The 25199-nt window shown below is 44.0% G+C and overlaps 1 protein-coding gene across 1 annotated transcript in view; it reads right to left on the bottom strand.

The window, feature by feature from the left end:
* Best3 (bestrophin 3) overlaps positions 1 to 1928 on the bottom strand; it is a 44412-nt gene extending 42484 nt beyond the window's left edge. The window contains exon 1 of the mRNA XM_036170162.1: positions 1423 to 1928. The gene's annotated coding sequence lies outside the window, so the exon portion shown is untranslated. The remainder of the gene's footprint in view (positions 1 to 1422) is intronic.
* Between the last annotated feature and the right edge of the window lie 23271 nt (positions 1929 to 25199).

The raw sequence follows: 25199 nt of genomic DNA, 5'->3' as shown, positions 1-25199 counted from the left end.
AGAGGAAAAAGTTACGGCTCACTTCCTAGAAACCAGGAACTATTTTAAGGAAGAAGCCAGGCCCTTAGAGCAGCTTAACTGGCCGGTTACTCTGGGTGGTCTTACTGGGTAGGATGTGAGTGTCTATGTGACTCTCTGGATGGATGGATGGATGCACAGTTGGAATTCTGTACCTTTCAAAAAGAGCCCATGTGCTGAGCAACCCTGATATTAAAATGCTGTATTTTCCCTTTGGAAAGTCTCAGTGAGATGCTTAAAGGTGGTCGACTTTCTTCTCAGAGCTGAACAAAATGAGTTTTTTTTTGTTTGTTTGGTCTTTTTGTGTGTGTGTTTTTTTTATTTGTTTTATTTTGTTGTTTTTGTTTTATTTAAAAAAAATTTTTTTTGTAAGACAGTGGCCTTGAATGTGGTATTTAGCCAAGAATGACCTTTGAGCTTTGGATCAACCTTTTGAGTGAGTGCTGAAACTGCAGGACTATGTATGCCACTGTGCCTAGTTTACTAGGTGCTGAGTCTTGCGCATGTGAGGTAGGCACTGTGCCAACTGAGCTAGATCCCCAGAGAGTCCATTATTTGGACTCCTTGTACTGGCTCTGTGCCATGGATGTGGGCAGGATGAGAAGGGAGCCTGGAGCCTGCTTTTCAGTGAGCGCTTTGTTATGCCATAGCATCCCACTGAGACGTGCTATTTGACTTTGAGATAGATAGCTCAAAGCTGACCTTTGTTTAGAAATCTTGCTCAGCTACTGGCTAGCATATAGGTCCCATGCAAACAAAATGAGATTTCTTTACAATATTAACTTTTCTCCAATGGAACTATGAGATGCTTCTCGCAGAACCACTTAGACTGAGAACATGTAGTGTTTAGGTCAAATTATAACACACACACACACACACACACACACACACACACACACACACATTTTAGTATATTTTTCCTATACAGCAATCTATATCATGCATTCTATCACAAGCAAGAAAATGTTTCATTCAAAATTCATTTGTCTATTTCCTCTAAGGAATTAAGAACTGGCAGCTCTCTTCACAACAACAGCAGCCACAAAAATCACTGGTTTAATCCTCCAAAATTATTGATTTTAATTAAGAAACAAACCAGGGCCTTTTGCCTAAGTAAGTGGTGCCACAAAAGATGAGACATCTGTCACAAAACACTCTTTACTTTTTCAGGGCTACCTTGTCTCTTGGCCTAAGGAGAGCCCAGTTGACTAGGGAGAGGAACGCAGCAAACGAAGCCAATGTCCTCAGTTGCTCTCCAGGCAGATTGTGTTAAGTAACAGGCTCTAACCACCTTCCTTTTCTTCCATTTGCTCCTTCACCCTTCTATGAGCCTGTCAAAAACCCTAAGACCACGGAGCACCAAGGTCACCACCATTCAAGTGCGTAAGCTGACTAAGCACTAACCTGTTTCTTTGGAGTCTCCCACGGGAAGCGAAATCTTCAGGCTGTCACTGAAGAGGCGTCTTCAGATCAGGGTGCTCCGAGTTCCAGCCTTCACGCGTGGACCGTCAGGACTCCGCCTGGTCTCTGGCTGCTGCAAGGTTCCAGTGCGTCTCGAGTCCAGGGTTAAATGTTTTTCCACTTGCTGAGGCCTGTTTATGCCAGTTTGCCCACTGATGACAGTTATAGCCGAGGACAAACAGAAGGGACAGCTGCTGATGCTGCTTTTTTCTAATCTATAATTATAACTCCACCTGCCGCCCAAAGTACCCCTTTGAACGAGAAGTCGGTGGTGACGTGGGGATGTTGGGCCATTTAAGTCCTGTAAGATTCATTTCAACTCTGGCTTGGGATCAAGGAAGAAAGGCCCTTTTCTGCTGAAAAGTTCTGGACATACTCCAGTGGCCAAAGAGGGGGATTAGGGCAGTCTTTTGTGCATGAAATGAAGAATACATTCTTATGAAGCCATACACTGGGGCAGACAGAAATATAAATAAGAATTCACTTCATCTGAGAGTAATTGAGACTGTTCTTCCACTAAAAGCAACAAGTGTGTGAGTGCACGCATGTGTGTCTAGGGTGTGTTTATATTTGTGTGCATGTGTATGGAATGTATGTGGTGTGCATATGCATGTGTGTGGGCATCTGTGTCTAGGGTGTGTGTGTTTGCAGGTGGTATATGTGCATGGTGTGGTGTATGTGTGTGGTGTGTTTTGGACGTTCGGAGAGAATTATGGTATGTGATAATTCAGCATGGTGGAAAACTATAACACATGGGTTCATTATGTTTTCCCATTGTTAACCAGGAAAACTTTAAATTATTTGAGTGGTTTCTTTCAGATTGACAATGATGTATATTTTTCTTCTTAAGAGGGAAATCTGAGTTCCTTAGGTGCTAGAATAATTAATCTGAGGGTTGTTTCCTGGGACCCTCCCAGCTTCCTAAAGTTACTTGTGTGCCTATTTTGCACAATAAAGGAAATGACCAAAAAATATTTATTTTTGTAGAGAAACATGTTGAATAAAATTTTTGAAAAATCAAGACTAGGCTGTGTCTGGTGGGTCATTCCTGTAATTTTATCACTTGGAAAGCTGAAGCAGAAGACTGACCATGAGTTCAAGCCTCTCCTGGGCAATTCAATAAGTTCCAGGACAACCTTGGCTAATAAATGAGATTCTGTCTCAACCGACCCCCACCCCCCAAAAAAAACCAACCAAAAACCAAAAATCCAAAGCCAAACAAAAAAACAAGCAAATGGATAAACTCTCCTCCTTCCAAAAAAAATTAAGAATATGTAAAAAAAATAATTAAAATTTCTAAAGAATTATAAAGTTGTATGTACATTTGACCAACTTTGTCAAACTGTAAGTGCTTTAGAGACCTAACAGAGTTGCAGGTGTTTTTGACTTTTTTGTCCGTGTTCTTGTTCCTAACTACAGGTTGGAGCCCTGTAAATAATAAATATTCATTTAATAATTGTGTGCTAACTGATAGCAGCACCGGGGCTCAAATAACAGATAGTGGGTATTATTACTGTTGGATTATCACTTTTTCTCCACTATTTCACAGTTGTGAGCACCTTGGGGGAATCCGTGAACGTACAGAATGCATACACACAGTATTTCACATCTTCTATCTGAAAGGACCAAGCAGCCTCCATAACAGGCTGCTCAGTCTTCAATTTCAATTTCCTGAGACTTGAGCAAGCAGTTTTCGGGAGGGCCATGAACAAAGGACAATGAATCGCTGATGCCCCTGCCAGCAGGGACAGGGAGATAGCATGCACCAAGCCTGGGCCACTGAGGCAGCCCCCACAGTCAGTACATGTTCGGCCAGCCAGCCTCTACAGCAGCTCAAGGACAAAGCCTGGGACTTGTCCAGGCCTGCCCCAAAATAGATAACTGTAACCCCGCCCCCAACTAACCCTTAGCCAATTAAAAGTTACTAACATGATTGCCACTCGCATAAACCAATCCTGAGTCTGTTCCTAGGAAGTCTGAAGACCTTAAGACCCCACTTACCCCCTGGAAACATCTTGCCTCATTGCTACTCAAGGAGGGGGAGGGTCCCGAGTTAACTCACAACAATAAAAAGGCTCTTTGCTTCTGCATCGGATTTGGTCTCTTGATGGTCTTGGGGGGACTCTGGGCCCAACAATGTCTGCCTTGTCATGAAAAGTGGCTGGATAGACCCTGCAACTGCATTTACTAAGGCTTTCAAAACTGGTGTACAACAGAGGACTATTGCAGGCTTGATACCACCCCACTGCAACCCCTACTGGATGTGGGGTGGTCCCCCAAACTCAGCATATCTTGCAGTGGTCATAACTGAGAACCAGGAGACCTGCATGCTTTGCCAGGCAGTGTAAGCATTGTTGGTTGGTGCTAGGTAAACGACATCGGGTCTCCCATCAGGCTATTGTTTTTCTGTTACGAAACATCAGGAAAAGATGTGGTAGACAATCCCTGTGTAAACAAGTCACGAGATACAGACAGAGATACATGACCAAGGTCAAAACTTAAATAAAACGAAGTGTCAAAAGCAAAGCTTTAAAGCTTAAAAACTCATACGGATCATTTTATACTGTCCATCTGTTTTGCTTTGAGATCGAGCCTCTCAGTGGTCTGGAATTCTCCCAGGCTGGCTGACCAGTGAGCCCCAGGGATCCACATTTCTCCACCTCTGTAGCGCTGGGATTACAAACACCAGACAAATACCTGGTGTTTTTCATGTGTACGCTTGCAATGGAGCCCCGGAGCTTCCAAGGTGTTCTCTTTGCCGACTGAATCATCTCCCCACCCACCAGTAACTCATCATTTTCTCAACAACAGAATGTTTTGATTCAGTTGGTTTATGAACTGCTCACAGTGATTCTTTGGTTTTTCGAGACAGGGTTTCTCTGTGTAGCTTTGCGCCTTTCCTAGAACTTGCTTTGGAGACCAGGCTGGCCTTGAACTCACAGAGATCCTCCTGCCTCTGCCTCCCGAGTGCTGGGATTACAGGCGTGCGCCACCACTGCTGGGCCACAATGATTCTTATTCCTGTAGGTAAAGTTTTCCTGAGCCCCTTAGGTAGTAAGCTTCCTGAGGACTCATGCCCTATTCCGTCTTGGGTTTCCCCAGTTTGGGGCTTCTCTGATGGCTTCTAAGGCTCTAAACCGGGCAGCTGTTGGGGAAGTCGTGTGGCACGGCTGGTGTGCAAAGTTTCTGATACACAAGCCATAGGACACGGAACTCTGCCCCATACCAAGCCAGAGGCTGTGGGAAACCTCCTCAGTCAGGCTCTCTCTTAGATTTCAGGAAGCAACAGTGAACCCTGAGAACCAGAAACGCTGCTGCATTTTACAAAAGTTTCCGCTTTAAATCCAGCAGAGACTGGATATTTGAGGAGTCATCGGTACTTTCTGAGACTAATTGCCAACTCAACAAAACAGAAATGCATTAGTTCAAGTTCTGAAGGTGATCTCTTTTGAAATGGACGCATTGGAGACTTGGTTCTATTTTAGAAATGGAAGCTCCTGAGTCTAGAGAATTATGACTACAGTGCAGAAAAGATATCCTGCACTCAATAATCAATGACATTTCTTAAGTAGATGGTACCGCTCTGCTCAAATGCATTCCAGATTGCTAGAGAGAAAAAAGAATTACAGCTTAGAATCAATTACAAATCAGTTCAATCACACACACACACACACACACACACACACACACACACACACACCAAAACAAAAAAAAAAACAAGTAAATCCAAGTATATTGTTAATTGTGAACAGCTATGAAATTCTGTTGCCTGACAACCAGTGTTTGGAAATCATATTATTGAGTGGATAAAGGAGAGATAAAGGGAAATTTTACCCTGAAATTAAGGCCAATTGTCTCGGTCACAAAGTGAGTTTAAGGCCAGGCTGGGCGACATGTGACCCTGTTTCAAAAAAAAAAAAAAAAGAAAAGAAAAAAAAAGTGATATGGTGGATGGAATATAGGTGGAAATGAAAAGCATTCGCTGTTTCCTGTTTTCTAATTTGGTTAATGGAACATTTTTCAGACATTTTTTTTAGGTTTTGTAACGGGTAACCTGCTGAGGAGCCTCTTGGATTTGGACTAAGGGCGTCAAAGAGAAACATGAGGTTTTTGCCTCATATAAACTATATTTTAAAGGCCACATCCATATTTTAAAAATATTTTATTGGCTTTTTTTTTTTTATACAATATATTTTGGCTAAATTCTTTCTCCTCCCCCTCAGCTTCTCCCAGATTCTCTGGCATCCAACTTCGAGTTCTTTTTCTCTCTCAGAAAAACTGAAACAAAAAAACCCCTTAAAATCAAAAACAATGTAACGAAGCAAAAGCATTCGAACACATGGGGTCCGTTTTGTGTTAGCCCACTCTTCCTGAGCTTGAGGCGGGCCTTGGAGTGTGGTTGACGTGACACTCCATTGGAGAAACCTGATTTCTCCCTTTCCCAGTAGGTATCAATTACAAATCGCTTCTCCGACAGGGGTGGGACTTTGTGTCCACTCCCCCTTCTCAGTGCTGGGATTTTGTTCTGTTGCTATGACAAAATATTTGACCAAAGAAACCTGAAGGAGGAAGCATCCATGGTGGCGCACAGTTCCACAGATACAGTCCGTCATGGCCAGGAAGCTACGGCAGCAGGGGCAGGAAGCAGCTGGTTCACTTCACCCGAGGCGGGAAGTAGAGACAGGGGAACTCAGTTCACTTCTCCTTTTCATGTGGTCTAGGACGGCAGCCCACGGACCAGCATGTAGGTCTCCTCATCTCAGTTAACAAGTACGTGGGTCTCCTCACCTCAGTTAACCTGATCTAGAAACTGCCTCCCAGAAATGGCCAGAGATTTGTTTTCATGGTGATTCTTAATTCTCTGAAGTTGAAACAGTTACCCATCACGTCTAGGTTGATACCTTCAGCTTAACTTAACCTTCAGCTCAGCTCTGTGGCGGTTTGAATGAGGATAGGCTCAAATGTTTGATCCTCAGTCTAAACCGTTTGGGAAAGGTTAGTGTACCCTTGTTGGAGGAGATGTATCACTAGGGGGTGTATCACAAGAGTTAATCTCTCTCTCCCTCTCTCCCTCCCTCTCTCTCTCTGTCTGTCTTTCTGTATGTGTCTGCTTGTCTCTCTCTCTCTCTGTGTATATCTTTGTCTGTCTGTCTCTCTGAGTGTATGAGTGTGTCTGTGTGTCTGTCTTGCTCTCTGCCTATGGATCGAGATGTAGCTACTGTTCCAGTGCCATGCCTGCCTACCTACTATCATGCTCCCCACCATGATAGTCATAGACTCTGACCCTCTGAAACTACAAGCCTCCAATAAACGCTTTCTTTTATAAGTTGCCTTGGTCATGGTGTCTTGTCATAGCAATAGACAAATTCAACTTAAGTTTGATATTCCTATGCTTCAGATTGAACCTTCTGCCTTTCTCTAAAGCATGTTCCAGCTGCTACTGTGCATTTCAACTGATGAACATCTTTTCCTTCCAAAGGCCTCAAACCTGAAGGGTTTTCTTCGATGCTCTCTGTACACCACAGTCCAATCTTTTTTCTATTCTGGTTGGGGCCACCTTCAAAATACAGTCGGAACTGCCCCATTCTTTTTCCCCTGACACCTGCCTCTAACGCCTGAGGGTTGCCATCTTCATCCTCCTGGGCTATGCTGGTAGATTTCCAACTGGCTTCCCTGCTTCTGAACTTGCTTCCGACCGTTTCTTTTAAAACAGGGCAGAGCCATCTTATCAAAGGCTAAGTCAGAAAGATCATTAGGTCACAGGAGAATCAGGATTCTTCCTTGCTAACTTCATTAATATATAACACAATTACATGCAAATGTACACTTTGCCCTTGGCAATTCCATTTCCAGGAATCCTAAAGTATACCTACAAATGAGAGGGGCAGGGACCCCCCTCAGGGGGCCAAAAGGCAAACTGACTTTGGGTCTTGAACCTGTTACTAGTTAGATGCATGGTCTCCACAGCTTTGTCACAGAACGCCGGATTAGGCTACAAGGCCAGAATGTTTACAGTTAAGAACTGGTTATTTCTGGTGGGGTGTGAGGTGGCCATCTATATGACAAACAGGCTAGAGGAGACTGCTGCTAAGGATGCTGCTAAAGCCTCATCTCAGAAAATGCCCCAGGGAAGACCCCAGAATCAACTGAGAAGTTAGACAGCCTGTGTGGGGTGCGGGAGAATCTGGGCTGTTGCTCTCAGATGCGGTTTAAGAGACACTGACTTTGGAGGTCATGCAGTTGCACCTGACACGGTTTGCTCTCCACCAGCTCTGCTGCAGAGAACACTGTGGACATGTAAATCCTGCTGTAGGACACTGATAGCAATGGGAAAGCTGATTTTGTTTTTGGTTGTGAGCCTAGCCTTCAACGGGCTGAGCCACCTTTCCAGCCCCAAAGCTGTTTTTGGAAAACAAACAAACAAACAAACAAACAAACAAAAAACCAAACCAATAACAAGAATCCCACTCTCTTTGGGGGCTAGATAGAGAGGGCTTACTAGTACGAGAACTTACAGGCTTGCAGTGGACCTCAGGTTGGTTCCCAGCACTCACAGGGCAGATCACAAGCATTTCATGAGATCTGATGCCCTCTTCTGGCCTCTGTGCACACTGCATGCATATACAGGTAAAATACTCATACACACAATGCAAAAGTAAATAAATCTTACACATATACACACACACTCACACTCACACTCACATACAGTCACACAATGCACATGCACATTCATGCATACACACACACACACACACACACACACACACACACACACACACGCTCCTCACTGGTATCTACTTATATCTAATGGGCACTAAAATGAGATGAAAAGTGTGATATTTCTGTCCCCAAATTGTGTCTACCCCTTAAACGTTGGGCCACTTTCTACTCTTCTCTTCACATTGATCATTGAAAATGTTTTGTCCAAGGTTATGATGCGGCGTGAGCTGAGCCTGTCTCGTGGTGGAGCTGGTATGCATCTCTTCTACCCTTGCCCTGGAGCTTTCTCCGCAGCTCTGGCACCTAGGGTCCCTCAGCCTCCCTGCCAGGCCAGGATGTTTATGCAAGACAATGAGTAATTCAGCAGTTCCTAGGTTAAGTTGAATACCCACTAACCTGCAAATCTCAAGGCTAGAATACTTGTGTACAAGAAGGAAAACATCTTTTAAAATCTTGTCCATGACCAACAGACAGTTACCAAATGTTACTCCACTCCAGAAAAAAAAAAACAACTCAATAAAAGGCTGTTGCTGCCTTTGAGAAGCAAGTTGTCTGTCTATTTCTTTGATTGCTGTTAGCTCCCATTTGCTCAGGAGCTGAAGTTCCGATAAAGCCTTGCTTGTCTCGTTCATAATCTGTGATGTTGTCTCATTTGTATTGTCTCCATGCCCTTAAGAGCCCACTGTCTGGTGTCTTAATAAAAAATGCATATGTGCCAACTTAGTCACTGTAGCATTGTTTGGAATTGCAAAATGTTGGAAAGAACATACCATATTCCCATACGTAGGAGAGTGCTTGACTAAAGTGGTCCATTAGTTAAATGAGGCACAGGCAGCTATAAAAGGAACAGCAAAGATCCTTATAAATCTGTATGATTTACAGGGTATATTGGTACCTGGGGGGAGGGGGGGCGGGAAAAGTGCCAAAAGTCACTTACGGAAAATGGTAGGATCCTTGACACCATTAGTGACTGGGTAAATGCAAGACGGAGAGACAAACACAAGTTGGCTATAAAATGCAAGCAAATCTGGAAGAGCAGTGCACAGGAAGCTAACGGCAGGAGGACCATGAGTTCAAGGCCAGCCTGTACTACAGAGCAAGACCCTATCTAAAACAACAACAACAAAATCAAAGAAACAAGATAAGTAGAAAACAAGTGTTGTCGAGGATAGGGAGAAATTTAAATCCTTACACCTTGCTAGTAAGAATTAGAAATGTTGGGCTGGAGAGATGGCTCAGAGGTTAAGAGCACTGACTGCTCCTCCAGAGGTCCTGAGTTCAATTCCCAGCACCCACATGGTGGCTCACAACCATCTGTAATGAGATCTGGTGCCCTCTTCTGTATACTAAATAAATAAATCTTTAAAAAAAAAAAAAAAAAAGAATTAGAAATGTTGGTACAACCACTGTAGAAAATGAATCGGTGGTTCTTCAGAAGGTTAAAGATCACCCTTATGGCCTGTTGACCAGTGAGGTCCCTTCCATAGACCCCCAAACATTATAGGCTACTGATAGTGTTTCTAGTTTCCCTCAAGTTCTTGAGGACCCCAGAGTTCCAAACTGGTACTCACTTGGAAGCTTCGTCTCTACTGATTAGCTTTCACAGTGCTGGAAGGTACTATATACCAGGCAAGAAAAGTAATCATCAGTCATACCTGCCGTGAACATTGCAACCTACACTCGTGACTGGGCTGGCAAGACATGGCCACTGATGCAACAGTGGCATGGGTATCTCGGGAGTAACCAACCACTTTTTGATTGGATTTAAGTCTCACTTTATAAGAGAAAACCCATACCAACACCATTATCAGGCCAAGAACCTATAGTGAGACAGGTCTTAGGCCCTAGGTGAGAACTTGTGACTATAAGTCTGCCAAGTGGACAGAGCATTAAGCTGAGTCCTAATGACTTACTCTTAAATACATAGGTAGATGCTTTTTTCCTCCCACGTTTTTACGGTACGGTTTGTCCCATCTCCCAACTCTCCAAGCTGCCAACTCAATCCTCACTGTCAGCGTGTTGGGTGGCAGAGCCCTTCTGAGTGGCTTAGTGTACTTAGGAAAGAGTCATTAGGAAAGCAATCATGCCTCCTTATGCTTTCTCCTTGCATGAGTTGGCTTGTCTCTCTGTCACACAGTGCCATGGCACAAAGGCCCTGGACAGGCTCCAGCATCACACTCTTGAGCTTCCCACCCTCCTGATAGATCTCTTTCCCTATGAAGTCCCCAGTCTGACCTTCTACTAGGGTGACAGACTCTTAGACCGGTCTAAGTCTTGCATAGATCAGTTTCTGTTTTCCCTGGAGTCACCATTTCTCCAAAGGACCCTGTATTTACTCACTCGGTCCTATGATATGCATAAAGAAGTTACAGAACCGATAACCTCTGGGAAGAACTGACTCACTAGAGTATAACATTTGTGTGCAGTTTTCTTATGCCCTGAGCATTGGGTTATATCATCAAAATACCACGTTCCAGAGTTGACAGAATGTTGGACCCAAGCCTTTCAAGAGTCAAGGAAAGAAAGGCCATGGGATGTCGCAGATGGGAGGAGAGCAAAGAAAGTGACAACTGGATCTTGGTCTAGCTAGGACACTTATGAGACAAATGTCAAAATTAGATAAAGTTGGCAGGTTAATTAACAGATCTGATCAGGGGTGGGGGTGCTGCTTACTGGTAAAGTGTGTGCCTAGCATGTGCAAGACCCTGGGTTCCATTCCCAGCACTGTCACACAGACAGACAGACAGACAGACAGACAGACAGCATACTATCAAAGCCAGCTTCCTGCCTTTGCTCGCTGTACCAGTTGGTAAGATATTAACGTTATGTGAAATCAGGCGAGGAATTGTTGTGAACGCTGCGCTGTGTTTTGTAAGTGTTCTACCTAAGAAAGTCACAACACAAAGTTCAAAACATAATAAGTTTTTCTTTCTAATAATGCCTAAATATATATATATTTTAAACAATCTGTTCACCTCCTCCCCCTATTGACTATTGACTTAGTCACAACCAAAAAGCAACTTGAGAAGGAAAGGGTTTATCTCAGTGTGCTGTTGTGGTCTACCATGAAGTGGGTGGGATCATCGGGAAAAACATTCTCACCTTTACAGCTGAAGGTGAGAGGGAAATGGGGAAATTGCCAGAATTTGGGGAAGGCAACTGACTGCTAAGCAGGGTCTGAGGCCTCAGGGCAGGATATCTCTACCGGCAGCAGCCACACAGGGGTAGAGCAAATGGACCAGTTTTACTCAGTTCACCAGGAGTTCGCACCCTTCCTAAAGCTGCGACATTTTGATACAGATCCTCATGCTGTGGTGACCCCCTCAACCATAAAATTATTTCCGTTGCTAATTCATAACTGTAATTTTGCTACTGTTATGAATTGTAATGTATGTTTGTTTTGTTTTGTTTTCCGGAGCTGAGGACCGAACCCAGGGCCTTGGGCTTGCTAGGCAAGCACTCTACTACTGAGCTAAATCCCCAGCCCCTGAATCGTAATGTAAACATCTATTTTTCTGATGGTCTTAGGTGACCCCTGTGAAAGGGTTGTGACCCCCAGGTTGAGAACTACTGGCTTAGACTGCCACTTTGGCTAGGGACCCCCCATTTGCCAGCACCCAGTCTGAAGTGAGAGCTCAGTTCAAGTGTGTCTCCCTCAAGGCCCTCGTGTACGGAGCTGGCGGGAGAGTGTGTGCAGAGGGACCAAGGGAAGGCGCCGTCCGCTCCTCCCTTTTCACTCTGCAAACAGCAGAAATGAGCCTCTCAGAAGTGACATTTACCCAAGATCACAGCAAAAAAGGAGCTTGGTAGAACTGAAACCACTCACTGGTGTGGTTTGGGAAGACCTAGGTCCTGATCTTGGTCAGGCCCCTAACTGGGCCTCTGTCTCCATACTGTGAGTGAACGGTGGTGGGTGAAAGCCGTGGCCTTTGTTCATGCTCACTTCTGGGTAGACGAGAGTTTCTAAACAAAGTTTTTGTTAGTGTGCAGTGTAGAAAGCAAAGAGTTTCATAATATTTTTGTGTGAGCATACCGTGTACTTAGACCATATTCACTCCCGTTATCCTCTCTTTTCCCCCTTCCTCTCAAATATCCCCCCCCCACTTATTTTCATGTCATGTATAGTGTGCACATGTGTAACACACACACACACACACACACACACACACACACACACACACAGAGCTCAGGTTCCACATATGGGTGAAAAGATGTAACATTTGTCTTTCTGGGTCTGGATCATTTAACTTAACACAACAATCTCCAATTCTATTTGTTGTCCTGGTAATGACGTAATTTCTTTCCTCTCTAGGCCTGAATTGAACTCCCTTGTGTGTAGGTAGACACACTTTATCCGCTCATCTGTTGCACTTGAACTGATCCTATGATTCACTGCGCACACGAATTGATGGAGTTTCTAGGGGAACGTGACTATGGGTTATTTTAAGTGAGTTTTCAGTTTCCTTATACGTGATCTCTCCTAGAACCAATGTGCTTTTTCCTTTCAATAATCGCTTCTCTCCCACTTGACAAAAGAAAAACTTGCCGCTCATCCATCTTATATAATCGGGGCTATGAAACTTGGTGGCCCGGAACAAATCTGGAAAATGCACAGTCTTTTGGATTCCTAGGACAGCAACCAGAGATTGGGCGAGTGGGGGTGGAGTGGGGGGATGGGCTGCCTCTAGAAATTACTGAGAGGAGCCGAGGTCACTCACAGCGGATGTACACCGTACACAGTCTTTCTGAGAAGGGTGTGAGTCTCACGATGAAGCAGTTCATAGCTGGACATGAGGTTGGGAGTGGGTCTTTGTCCATTTAGGAGGAAAGACAATCCTAGACTGCTTCAGACGTGAGCTCTGGAGCTCTTCCCGGAAGGGGTTGTACGACGTTACCAAGCTGACTGGCACAAACCACTGGCAATAATATGCAGTTATCTCCACGTCTTCTGCAGGTGTTGAAATTCTTGTATGCAGTCCCGGGTCTTCACCGAAGACCCAGTTCACAAGAGCTAGACGGAGAGAGGAGCATCCAAGGCCTGGTGCCGCTTCCTGTTGAACATATTGAAACTGGGACACGCAGAGTGTTGGGCTGGGAGCCTTAGGATTCCACGTACCTGGAGAGCTGAGAACTCTCCACAGCGCCGACGCTAAGGTTCATAGCTTTCAAGCAACGGTGATTCCCGGTGGTAGCTTTGCCTTCTCTCTGTTTCTCCAAACGTCCTCTCCAGTTCTTGAAAAATGCTGCTATTGTTTTGATAAAATGACATATTGTAAAAGTTCACACAGTATAAAAAAGGAAGGATAAGAAACTCTAAGTTCTACCACTCAACAATAGTTATTAACTTTGGGAGACTGTGTGTGTGTGTGTGTGTGTGTGTGTGTGTGTGTGTGTGTGGAAACATTCCATGGGCAGGTATGCATACATGCAATTTCCATAAATGAGATCTCATTACACATTGTGGTGCTTATTTATTATTATTATTATATCACCATCTATTATTATTATTATTATTATTATTATTATTATTATTATTATTATTTGGCACAGGTGCTTATTTCTGTTTTCCAGTTTTTGAAAGGTAACAAATAACAGCAAACCATAGCTCTTATCACTATTACCTTACCTGGATTCTGTACTTATGGATTTTTATTTGGTCTAGACGGGGAGATTAAATCTGGCTGCCCAACAGTCTAAAGGGTTTCTTGCTTACTTCTCAAAGATGCTATCTGCGTTCAGTTGCAATTATCTTCTCATTTTTACTCCCACTAGCTCTTGTAGCATTAAGAGAAGGTGAGAAAGTACATTTCAGAATCTAAACGTTAAAATAACCAGGTCATTAGATTTTAATTACAAAGTGTCATTGTGTTAAAAAACAACAACAAAAAACAAAACACCGTCTCCTTTCTACAAAGATCCTGGCTAAAATATTTAAAGCATCAGTTGTTCAGGCGGGGTGATATGTGTTATCAACATACAGGACTTATTATGTTAGTAGACATGGAATCTCGTGTCTACAAGCGGGGATGCAACGATCAGTCAGCTTTTTCTCTGAGGATGACCTAAACACTTGGAGGAAGTGCAGGAACCAATGGGGAGAAAAAGAACGGGCCCCTTTTAGGATTTTAGGAGCAATTTAGACAAATTGTCGGATGGAGGAAAAAACTCTTTTTATGTAGAAAAGAAAAAAAGCGTGAGGTGGCGACAACCTGCTGTGTCATTAAATGGTGCACTGTGATCCGTGTGCTGCACGTCCTACATGCCATATAGATCCCTAAGTTCCCCTGTTAGAGTCCACCCGGGCTGTCACCCCCGTCTCCCGAGCAATGGTTTGATCAGCATCTTGTGCCTATTTCTCCTAAGGTTCTTTCAAGGTTTTGATATCAGGGTTGCTCTGGGACTCTTTGTGGAGCTAATAAGGTGCCATGAGCACCTCTCTTTCAGAATGTACATATAATACACAAACCTTATTGTTCTGCAGTTCATCGATGTGTTCCATCTCATCCTCAGAGTTCATCCTTGGACCAGCCAAGGATCCATGAATCCTAAATTAAGAGCCTCCACTTCAGGGTTAATTCCAAGACATGTACAATTTTAATAAGCACTAAGATAACTAGTATTAATTGCTCATTGTACAAGCACCCATATGTTCATTCAATTAGTATGTCATCCTCCAGTTTATGGACCATATATAAAGGTTTAGTGATAAATATTAAAGAATCAGATTGTATAAACTTTCATTGACTGTCTAGGGGCTGAAAAGATCTGGGGGTGCAAAACAGTGTGTTCTCTGTTGCTTTATAGTCTTTGAGAAAGTTTTATAAGTCAATGTGTCTCATGAGGTAAGACATTTCACAAGGCAAAGGGGGGTTATATATCTAACTCCATGAATTTAACAAGAAGATTCTGAGTAACAGCCTCCTGCCAGGCCTGGCCTTAAGTGCTTGGAATATACAGATGAATGAGAATCCATCTCTGATTTCAAGGAATTCGCTATCTGGAGGAGATAGGTACACAGACAAACCGATGTCAGTCAGGGAGAGATTACAGGCTGCAGTGATGACTGCACTAACAGAGAGGTGAGAAGTAGCAAGGGAATTCAGGGTGCTGCAGGTGTGGTGGACAGAGACGACACCTTCCCTAAAGTGGCTAAGGAAGTCTGCCCTTCACACAGCTGTTCTCCATCCATCCCCACACATCTCAACCTTCTCCTCTTCCCACCTCGTTCATTTCCTGGGAATCCCTGATACTAACTTGAAACTCAGCTACTTCTGGGACAGTTTAAAGGACTTAGGAAGCCAATGTGTCCCCAAAACCAACCAACCAACCAAATACCCACCCCCCAAGAAAAAGGCCTCAGAATACGACCAGCCGTGTAGTTAGGCTGATGATACTCATTCCAGCAGATTTGGAAACACAAGCACCCCAGTGGTTGAATCACCTCAGCCACTTCCATATGTAGATAAGGAGATTGCCTGGTGTTCAGGAGTGTGTGTGTGTGTGTGTGTGTGTGTGTGTGTGTGTGTGTGTGTGTGATTACTGTAGTCATAAAGGAATAGATTGTCTCAGAAACTTGTTCTTGTATCTGTTTTCATTATTATTATTATGTGTGTATGTGGTGCATGTGAATGTGTGTGGTGCGTGTATGGTATTTGTGGTGTGTGTGTATGTGTGAATGTGTGCATGGTATATGTGTGGTGTGTGTGTGGTGTGAGTAGTGTGTGTATGTATTGTGTGTGGTGTGTGTGTGGTGTGTATGTGTAGTGTGTGGTGTGTGTGCATTGTATGTAGTGTGTTGTGTGTGTATAGTCTGTGTGTATGCAGTGTGTGTGTAGTGTGTATTGTATGTAGTGTGTGTGTGTATTGTGTGTAGTATATGTGTGGTGTGTAGTGTGTGTATTGTATATAGTATGGTGTGTGTGTGTGTGTGTGTGGTGTGTGTGTGTATATTGTGTGTGGTATATGTGTGGTGTGTAGTGTGTGTATTGTATATAGTGTGGTGTGGTGTGTGTGTGTGTGTGTGTGTGTGTGTGTGTGTGTGTGCTATATTCTACAGCTTTTGGCTCAGCCTTACTCAAAAGTTCAGCGTCTTTAGATGAGACATTTCTCTCTTAGCAGTCCCGGGCTTTTCAGTAGTTGGACTTGCGTTTTGAAGTGGATGAGTCTGACCCGTCTGTCTTCTTTCACTTGTTCCTTTCATCTTTGCACACGGCTGCATTTCTTACTTTTCCCTCCCTGTCTGCCTTCTCCTCATGGTCTGAACTTCTCACCTCTGGGCCGCTGTTGACTGGTAACATTTCCCTCGATCTCCACCTTTGCGATGATCTTTGCTTTCTGCCTTCCTGCTTCTCCGACCTAGGTTCCTGGGCCCCTCTAACCTGGGTAGGTTTTCTTCTTGTACTTAGGAGGGAAGAGGAAGATGGGGGTGACTGTGGGTCTCAGGCCCCTCCCCCCACCCCCCCACCCCCACTCCCGAATCTTGTCTTGTTTCTTAAGGGCAGTACTCACAAAAGCATTGTAGTCATATTGATTTCCCCTAGGATCCCGCTGCAATCGTTCCCAGGAAAGATTGATTTTTAAGAGAAAAATATTCAGAGTATATGTCCTCTTGAAGATGAGAGTGGGTTGGCGATCTATCGTTTAATACACATATTAATTCCCAATAAGTCACAGGGCATGGAAGGCAAGCTCTCGAGCTGTCCAGAACAAGCTCGGGGTTCTTACACAGCACAAAGGTGGGGCTGCACCATCTGCCAGCCTCCCTGTCACTCTTTGGCGGACAAATTCTCATTTTTTTTTTTCTAAGACGTCTGGATACAAAGAAAGCCATTTAAAAAGCTCTACAACATTTTGTTGCGGTTCACTCAATCTGTCAACAATTGTGTCTAAAGTGACTTAAGTTTTTTTAAAAAAATGTAAAATAAGACTTATCACCCTTAACATTTCAATATTTCATCAAAGCATCATAATTTTCAAATTTGGCTTACATCTATAGGTAGAGATCACATTCTTTTTTTTTTTTTTTTTTTTTTTTAAGGGTTGAAAAGTGTCACGTCTTTGTGACCAGTGTCCCTTCAGTTTTCTCGTTAGGAAAGGGGGACTGAAGTAGGTTGTCGCCATCATCAAAGTTGTCACGAAGCAGACAAAGACAGACGGTGGCATCAGAAATCAGCATGACTCAGTGACTTCCTCCTGGCAGGTAGCGCTTCTTTGTATACGGGCTATTAAAACTCACCGGTGGACTTGGACCTGCACGCCCACCCACTCGACAGTAGCCTGTCAGGTACCAGACAGCCTGAGAGAACCAGGCTGTGGGTAGGTAGGAATTCTTTTCAACATCGGAAAGTAAAGACCCGGCATAGGAAACAAACGCTTTGCCGTCGCTGGGGGTCCCTGCAGTCTGCTGAGGTATCCCTGACCTGCGATGGTTCGTATCGTAATAGACTCCTTCCTTTTCCTATGTTTTCGGATGTCTAGCTTCAGGAGAAAGCATCAGATTAGCAAAGGGGATTTGGGGTGTTTGAATCAGAACGAGTTCAGTCCCTGTGTGACCTCGGGTGACTCGTGGGTCTCTGTGAGCCTGTTTTCCGTATCGGTTTAGGTGGTAGCTAAGACCGGCTTTCGCTTCGGCAAAAGGAGGCTCGGAATGCTTGCACATGACCGCGCACAGAGGGAAATCCGGGAATTCAGACCACGAGCCCAGAATGTGGCTCACACCGAACAGGCCCGAGAACTCATTGTAGCTGTCTCCCGGGCTTTGGTTTTGCCAGTCTTATGTATGTATGTATGTATGTATGTTTGTATTTATGTTTGTATGTATTTATTAAACGTAATATTTGGGAATTTCACATCATGCCCTCCAATCACACTTGCCCTCCCCACTCCCATGTTTGACATAGCCAGGTTTTGTTTTCGTTTTTTTAAAACTTATTTAACTTATTTGTTTTATGTGCATTGGTGTGAAGGTGTCAGATCCCCTGGAACTGGAGTTACAGACAGTTGTGAGCTGTCATGTGGGTGCTGGGAATTGAACCTGGGTCCTCTGAAAGAGCAGCCAATGCTCTTAACCCGCTGAGACATCTCTTCAGCCCCCATTCTGCCAGTTTTTTTTTTTTTTTTTGAGCTGAGGATCGAACCCAGGGCCTTGCGTTTGCTAGCCAAGCGCTCTACCACTGAGCTAAATCCCCAACCCCTGCCAGTTCTTAATGGGGAGGGAAATTCATGTCAAGAGCTCACAGAATGGCATTGTTTATTATTTGTATATGTGCTTGAAGTTCTTTCTTTAGGAATTTTGGTCTTGTTCTTATTGTATAACCCACATAATACTTTTTTGTAGACTTAAAAAAATACCAAGCTGGAGCCGGGTGGTGGTGTCGTATGCCTTTAATCCCAGCACTCAGAGGCAGAGGCAGGCAGATCTCTGTGAGTTCAGGGTCAGCCTGGGCTACAGAGTTCCAGGAAAGGCTCCAAAGCTACACAGAGAAACTCTGTCTCAAAAAAGCATATATATATATATATATATATATATATATATATATATATATATATATATAAAGCTGGACTGTCTAGAATCTTAAATTTTGTTTTCATTTGTGAGATAGCCTCATGCACCCCAGGCTAGCCCTGAACTTACTATGCGGCTATGGTGCCTAATCTCATCAATTTGATGGGATTTGGAATCACCATGGAAACAGATCTCTGAGGCTCTCTCTGAGGAGTTACCTAGGTTAGATTGTGGTGGGAAGGTTGGGGTGTGGGAAGCATCATTCCGTGGGCCGGGGCTGAATACAAAGGAGAAAGTGAGCTGAGCACCCCGATGTCTATCACTCGCTGCTTCCTGACTGTGAGGAAAACATTAGCAGCCACCTCAAGCTTCCGTGGCCATGGCTTTCTCACCGTGAAAGACTGTACCCTTGGGGTGGAGAGATGGCTCAGAGGTTAAGAGCACTGGCTGTTCTTCCGGAGGTCCTGAGTTCAATTCCCAGCACCTACATGGTGGCTCACAACCATCTGTAATGAGATCTGGTGCCCTCTTCTAACTGCAGACAGAACACTGTATACATAATAAATAAATAAATCTTTAAAAAAAAAAAAAAAAAGAAAGACTGTATCCTCAAACCGCCAGCTGAAACAAACCCGGCCTTCCTTGAACTGGTGTTGTGGATATCACTCTGTATAAATAAAGTGCTGATTGGCCAGTAGCCAGGCAGGAAGGATAGGGTAGGCGAGACAAGGAATAGGAGAAGGCGGGGAACAGGAAGGCTGGAGAGAGACACTGCCAGCCGCCGCCATGAGAAGCAACGTGTAAAGACATGTGGCAAAGTATAGACTAACAAAAATGGGTTAATTTAAGATAGAAGAAGTAGATAACAAGAAGCCTGCCATGGCCATACAGTTTCTAAACAATGTAAATTTCTGTGTGCTTTCTTGGTTGGGCCTAAGCGACTGTGGGACTGGCGGATAAGAGAGATTTGTCCTGACTGGGCCAGGCAGGAAAACTCTAACTACAAGCTGGTTTTGTTGGGTATTTAGCTGAAGCAACAAGACATGCAAACTGAGGATGATCTTGAAGCTTTGATCCTCCTGCCTCTACTTCCCCAAGTACCGGGGCTATAGATAGGTATGTATCACACCCTGTTTATGTGGTTCTGGGGAATGAACCCAGCTGCTATAGATATTTATAATTTAGTTGGGGGTGTGGTTCAGCGCCAGTGCTTGCTTAGTGTGTGTCAGACCCTGGGTTCTAATCCACAAACTAACCAGACGATTAAATATGCATAAATATTAAAATGTTAAAACGATAAAAGCACATGCTTGAATTATTCTTTGTTTTTTTTTGTTTTGTTTTGTTTTTGTTTTTGTTTTTTTAAGCTGAGGACCGAACCCAAGGCAATCCCCAACCCTCTTTGTTGTTTTTTAAAAATTAACATATGTGTTTCTGTGGGGTGGCAGTCGGGGTGTGTGCACCCTCCCCAGCACATTTACGGAAGTCGAAAGACAAGCCCTACTTGTTGATTCTGGTCTCTCTGCCTTGTCTGAGGCCAGATGTTCTTCACTGCTGGCTTCAGGCTTCTGGAGATGCTCCTGTCTGTCTCTTTTGCCTTCCACAGCCCTGCAGGCGCCCCGGGCTTCTGTGGCAAGGGCTTCAAACAACTCAGACATTGTCCAAGCTCTCTCTTTTTCTTTCTCTCTCCTCCTTTCTTTCTTTCTTCTTTAACTTTTTTTTTTTTTTTAAGGTTTTGTAGGGGGCGGAGGTGCCCTGACTGAGGGAAGTCCTGAGAGAATGTGTGCTGTTGGCATGGGCATGGACATGTCAAGGACCTCAGAGCCTCACCCATGAAGGAATGGCAGAGCCTGCCCCAAATCCCCAGCGTGAGGCTCAAAGGGAAAGGGATGGCAAAGCTCTCCTCTGGTTCACGTGTGGATGCTGGTAGTGTGTTCAGAAAATGTAACCATAGCTCCCCTGCCCCCGCCCTTGATATTTATAGCCTGAAGACTGTTCCCCATGGAGCCTGCTTCAGATTAGATAAACCTGCCTTCTTGATTCTGACTCCCTGTCTGTCTGTCTGTCTGTAATACCCCACCTCCTTGTTTGTCTATATGTATGTATGTAATATCCCCGCCTCCCTGACTGTCTGTCTATCTGTATGCAATATCCCCGCCTCCCTGTCTGTCTGTATGCAATAACCCCGCCTCCTTGTCTGTTTGTCTGTATGTAATAACCCCACTTTTTTGTTCAACTGTATGCAATAGCCCTGCCTTTCTGTTCAACTCTATACAATTACCCAACTCCAGCTTTCTGTCTGTGTGTCCATATGTCTGTCTGTCTGTCTTTTCATCATTTCCTCACTGCCTCAGTCAGGTCTAAGTCTTTAGAGCCATGGTGGATGTAGCTTTTATCTTATATGTATGGTTTTTTTTTTGTTTGTTTGTTTTTCTTACTGTATGTATACATATGTACAGTGCATATGTGCTGTACCCACGAGGCCACTTTTCTTTAAATTTTTTTTTCACAAATATAATTTATACTTTTGGTAACGATGACTGTTTACAAATTATATGAAAAAGCAATTTATGGAGTGGAAAATGGTATGAGTTAGCCAGCATATGAGAAACAGCTAATTTCTCCAGAAATCAAGAACTGCACACAAACATGGACCATGCTTCTTATCTGAGAGCATCCGGCCTGGAAAGGATCACGATTATTGGTGATATGTAAGCCGAACCAGTTAGAAGGCAAATTTTTAATACATGACAAGTAACATAAATATGTTCTGGCACTGTTAAGAGAATTTCAGTTTTGGGAATCTATCTGGAGGAAGTAAAACGAACCTCCAAAGGAAATTGTGGTGTGGAATTATTCGGTGTGGGCATTCCATTGTTCATCATGAATTCTTAGAAGATGAAAACCACCTGAGGCTATAAACTGGGAACACTTAAGTAAACAAGACATCTCCCATGTGATAATTAATGTGCGGTTATTTAAAATTATACTTAAAAATAGTTTATAATGGAATGTGGAAATGCATATTTCATAACGAGTAGAAAATAGACTACATTTAATATGATCACAAGCTAAGTACAAGGCCATGGTGGTGCACGCCTTTAATCCCAGCACTCTGGAGGCAGAGGCAGGCGGATCTCTGTGTGTTGGAGTTTAGCCTGGTCTGCAGCAAGTTCCAGGCTAGCCAGGGTTACACAGTGAGACCTTGTGTCAACAACAACATAAAGATAAAACAAACACCCCACTGCCAACTAACTAAAAATCAGTTATTTGAATGCAAATGTTGGGGGGAACATTACCTTAGATGCTCACTGAGAGCTGTTGGGGTCTCTTGTAGGGAAGCATGGTAAAAAGCTAATTGAACTCTGGCGAGGTGGTGATGGTGGGTTAACTTTCCTGCTACTTTTCTGCATTTAAAAATTTCCGTAATGAGTGTATGTTATTTTACAACTTTAAAAAGAGTAGGGCTGGAGAGATGGCTCAGAGGTTAAGAGCACTGACTGCTCTTCCAGAGGTCCTGAGTGCAATTCCCAGCAACCACATGGTGGCTCACAACCATCTGTAATGAGATCTGGCGCCCTCTTCTGTGTGCACACTACACTGCTTTACAGGGCTTATGTCAAAACTAAATATGATACTATTTATAACAATGGGCAATATACTTTTATATGTTAAGAAAGTATTACAAAATTTAAATTTTAAAGCCTTACATAAAAGATGAGATAGTGCTTCATGAAGGATTAATTTTTTTTTTACATTTTATTAATTTATTTGATCTCTCTCTCTCTCTCTCTCTCTCTGTGTGTGTGTATGTGTGTGTGTATGTGTGTATGTATGTGTGTATGTGTGTGTATGTGTGTGTGTGTGTGTGTGTGTGTGTGTGTGTGTGTGTACACTCGCAGGAGGGTGAGTGCCCTAGCGTGTCTGTAGAAGTCAGAGGACAACTCCGGTGAATGTGCATTCTGGTTCTTTTCTCCGGGGATCAAACTTGGGTCATTAGACCTGGCGGCAAACGCTGTTGCCAGCCGTGTAAAAGGATTTCTTAACCTTTCCTTGTGCCGGTTCCTTAGCTGGCCTGTCCAGGTAAAGAGATTTCATTACCCAAAGGCTCAGGACTCCTTCTGTCTGGAGTAACATAGACATTTATATAAACCAATACCCTTGCCAAGAGCTCATCAAGGAAGAAAAGCATGCTAAAATTTAGTCAGTCTTTTATTTAAAAAGAAAAGATCTCTGAGTTTTGGAGCAACAACTAATTCCGAGCTTGCTGGGCCGACATGTCCTTCTGGTGTTCCTCTTTTTTTCTCTCGGGATCATTCTGGTTTAGACTGCAAGCCACATGATCACTTCCAACAGGATCCGTGGAGGGTCTGGATGCTGCCTCTTCACTGGAATTGTGACTGGTGGAAGTGAGGGCCAGATGGCGCCCAGCAGCCTACGTGCGGAGCGAAGGAGCAGTTGCCCTGGATGGGACAGAAGCACCCTGGATGCCAATACGCATGTGTCCAGGGGGCTGTGTTCCTTGGCTTCATCAGTCATGTATCAGTTACCCGAGAGTGAGTCCGACAGCCTTGGCTCTACCTGGAGATGGAAAAGAAAGTCGATCTAGTTGATTCGATACACAAGACCCATGCCCCCTGGGAGATCGTCTCCACTGGTCTGTGTGGGAGCCCAGCCTTCCCACCGCCATTAAACTGAATGTTCTCAAAATAATTGAAATTCTACCTGGAGACAATAGCTCAGACTTACTGGGAGGCAGCGCTCCTAAGCTGTGGGAGAGAGCATCATACTGGGTTGGTTTTTTTGGGCAGCAAAGGAAAATAGAACCTGCCTGGCTTACTCATCTCATGGGCTTGTAGCATGAATGAAATGGTCACCAGACGGGGAGGAGCCCCGCAAAGACAAAAGCCCCACAAAGACCTCACTCTCAGTATTATGAAGTTATTGAAACACAATCACACATAAACTTGAGCTTAGAGCGCCATCTTGGAATGCGGTGAGCAAGGCCTGGGCAAGCTGACACTAACCAAGTGTGGATGGCTGGTGACAGGGAGGAGCAGATGGAAACAGGCTGGCTGATCGTCAGAGCCATTCAGAGAGAGTTTGGAAAAAGAGACTTGTGAGCTGCAGGGTGTTATGGCCATAGATGTGGGTGGCTAGATACTTTTTCAACTGCTCAAAATTCCTTCAGGCCATATGCTCTATATTAATAAAGGGGAAAATGAATATATCAGTGATTATAGCTACTAGTCTATTGACAAGAAAAAAAGCCAGAAGGTTGCGCAAGAAAATTACCAGCAGGGTTATGTGAGGGGAAAGGACATATTTTTTTCTTTTGATACCAATCATTTGTTTGAAAGCTTAGTTATCATGGAGAACTTCTAGGGGTGTCTGCACCTTCTGGCCCCAGCTTTTCTATGTCTCTATTTTCTGCAAGGACAGATAGTTAAGTTAGCTTCATCTGTTTCCTAAGAATTGTTAGTATAGCAGTCTTGTGTGCTGGGCCCCTTGCAGTCAGACCTGCGGAAACTCACCCACTGATGGTTTGCTGCAGTCCAGTACCTTCTGAGGGGCCCTCTGTGGTAGCACCAGCTCAGTGACCTCCCTGAGGCTGTCATCTGGCCCGAGTCATCCTTAGCTGGCATTGTATGTGCCTGTTTGGGTATCTGGTATTCACCAGGTTTCTAGAACCTTCCTTCATGCGTTGTCTGCCTAGAAGGCTGCTTAGGAGGATAATTGCTCATGTGATTAGACCTGTTGTGTAGAAAATGACACATAAGCTGTTGGAAGTATTCCCTTGCTTGATAGAAAGTGCCCCTCGTCTGTAAAAGAAGCAGATTTGGAGTAAAAAGTTTGGGCTAAGTCCTGGCTCCAAATTGAGTTTAGGTAAATTACTTAACACCCCCCAAGAGCTCACATTCCCCCTTTTCAATTTAATGAAAACAGGTTGTTTTTTTTTTTCTCACATAATGTATCCTAATTATGGTTTCTCTTCTCTCGACTTCTCCCAGTTCCTCCCACCTTCCCTTCCATCCAGATCCACCTCCTTTGTGTCTCTCATTAGAAAACAAACAGGCTTCTAAGGGATAACAATACAATAAGATAAAACAAAAGCTAGCACCTCGGGATAGTACAAACAGCCAGAAGGAAAGGAATCCAAGAATGGCACAAGAAACAGACAGAGATGCAGAGACCCACAGGTTTGCACATTCAGGAATCACTTAAAAACTCTAGGCTGGAAGCCACCATGTATACGCAAAGGGCCCATGCAGGCCCTGTGTACGTGCCTCAGTCTCTGTGAGTTCGTATGTGTGCAATCCTGTTGACTTAGAGGGCCTTGTTTTCTTGGTGTCCTCCATCCCCTCTGGCTCTTACCTTCTTTCTGCCTGGGTTCCCTGAGCTCTGAGAGGGAGGGATTTGATGGAGACAACCATTTAGCGCTGAGGGTTCCAAGGCCTCTCACTCGCTTGCACATTGTCTGACGGTGGGTCCCTGC

This window comes from Onychomys torridus, chromosome 20, assembly GCF_903995425.1.
Source record: "Onychomys torridus chromosome 20, mOncTor1.1, whole genome shotgun sequence".
Taxonomy (NCBI): Eukaryota; Metazoa; Chordata; class Mammalia; order Rodentia; family Cricetidae; genus Onychomys; species Onychomys torridus.
Note: the sequence above shows the minus strand (reverse complement) of the source record. Positions and strands in the feature narration are given on the sequence as shown.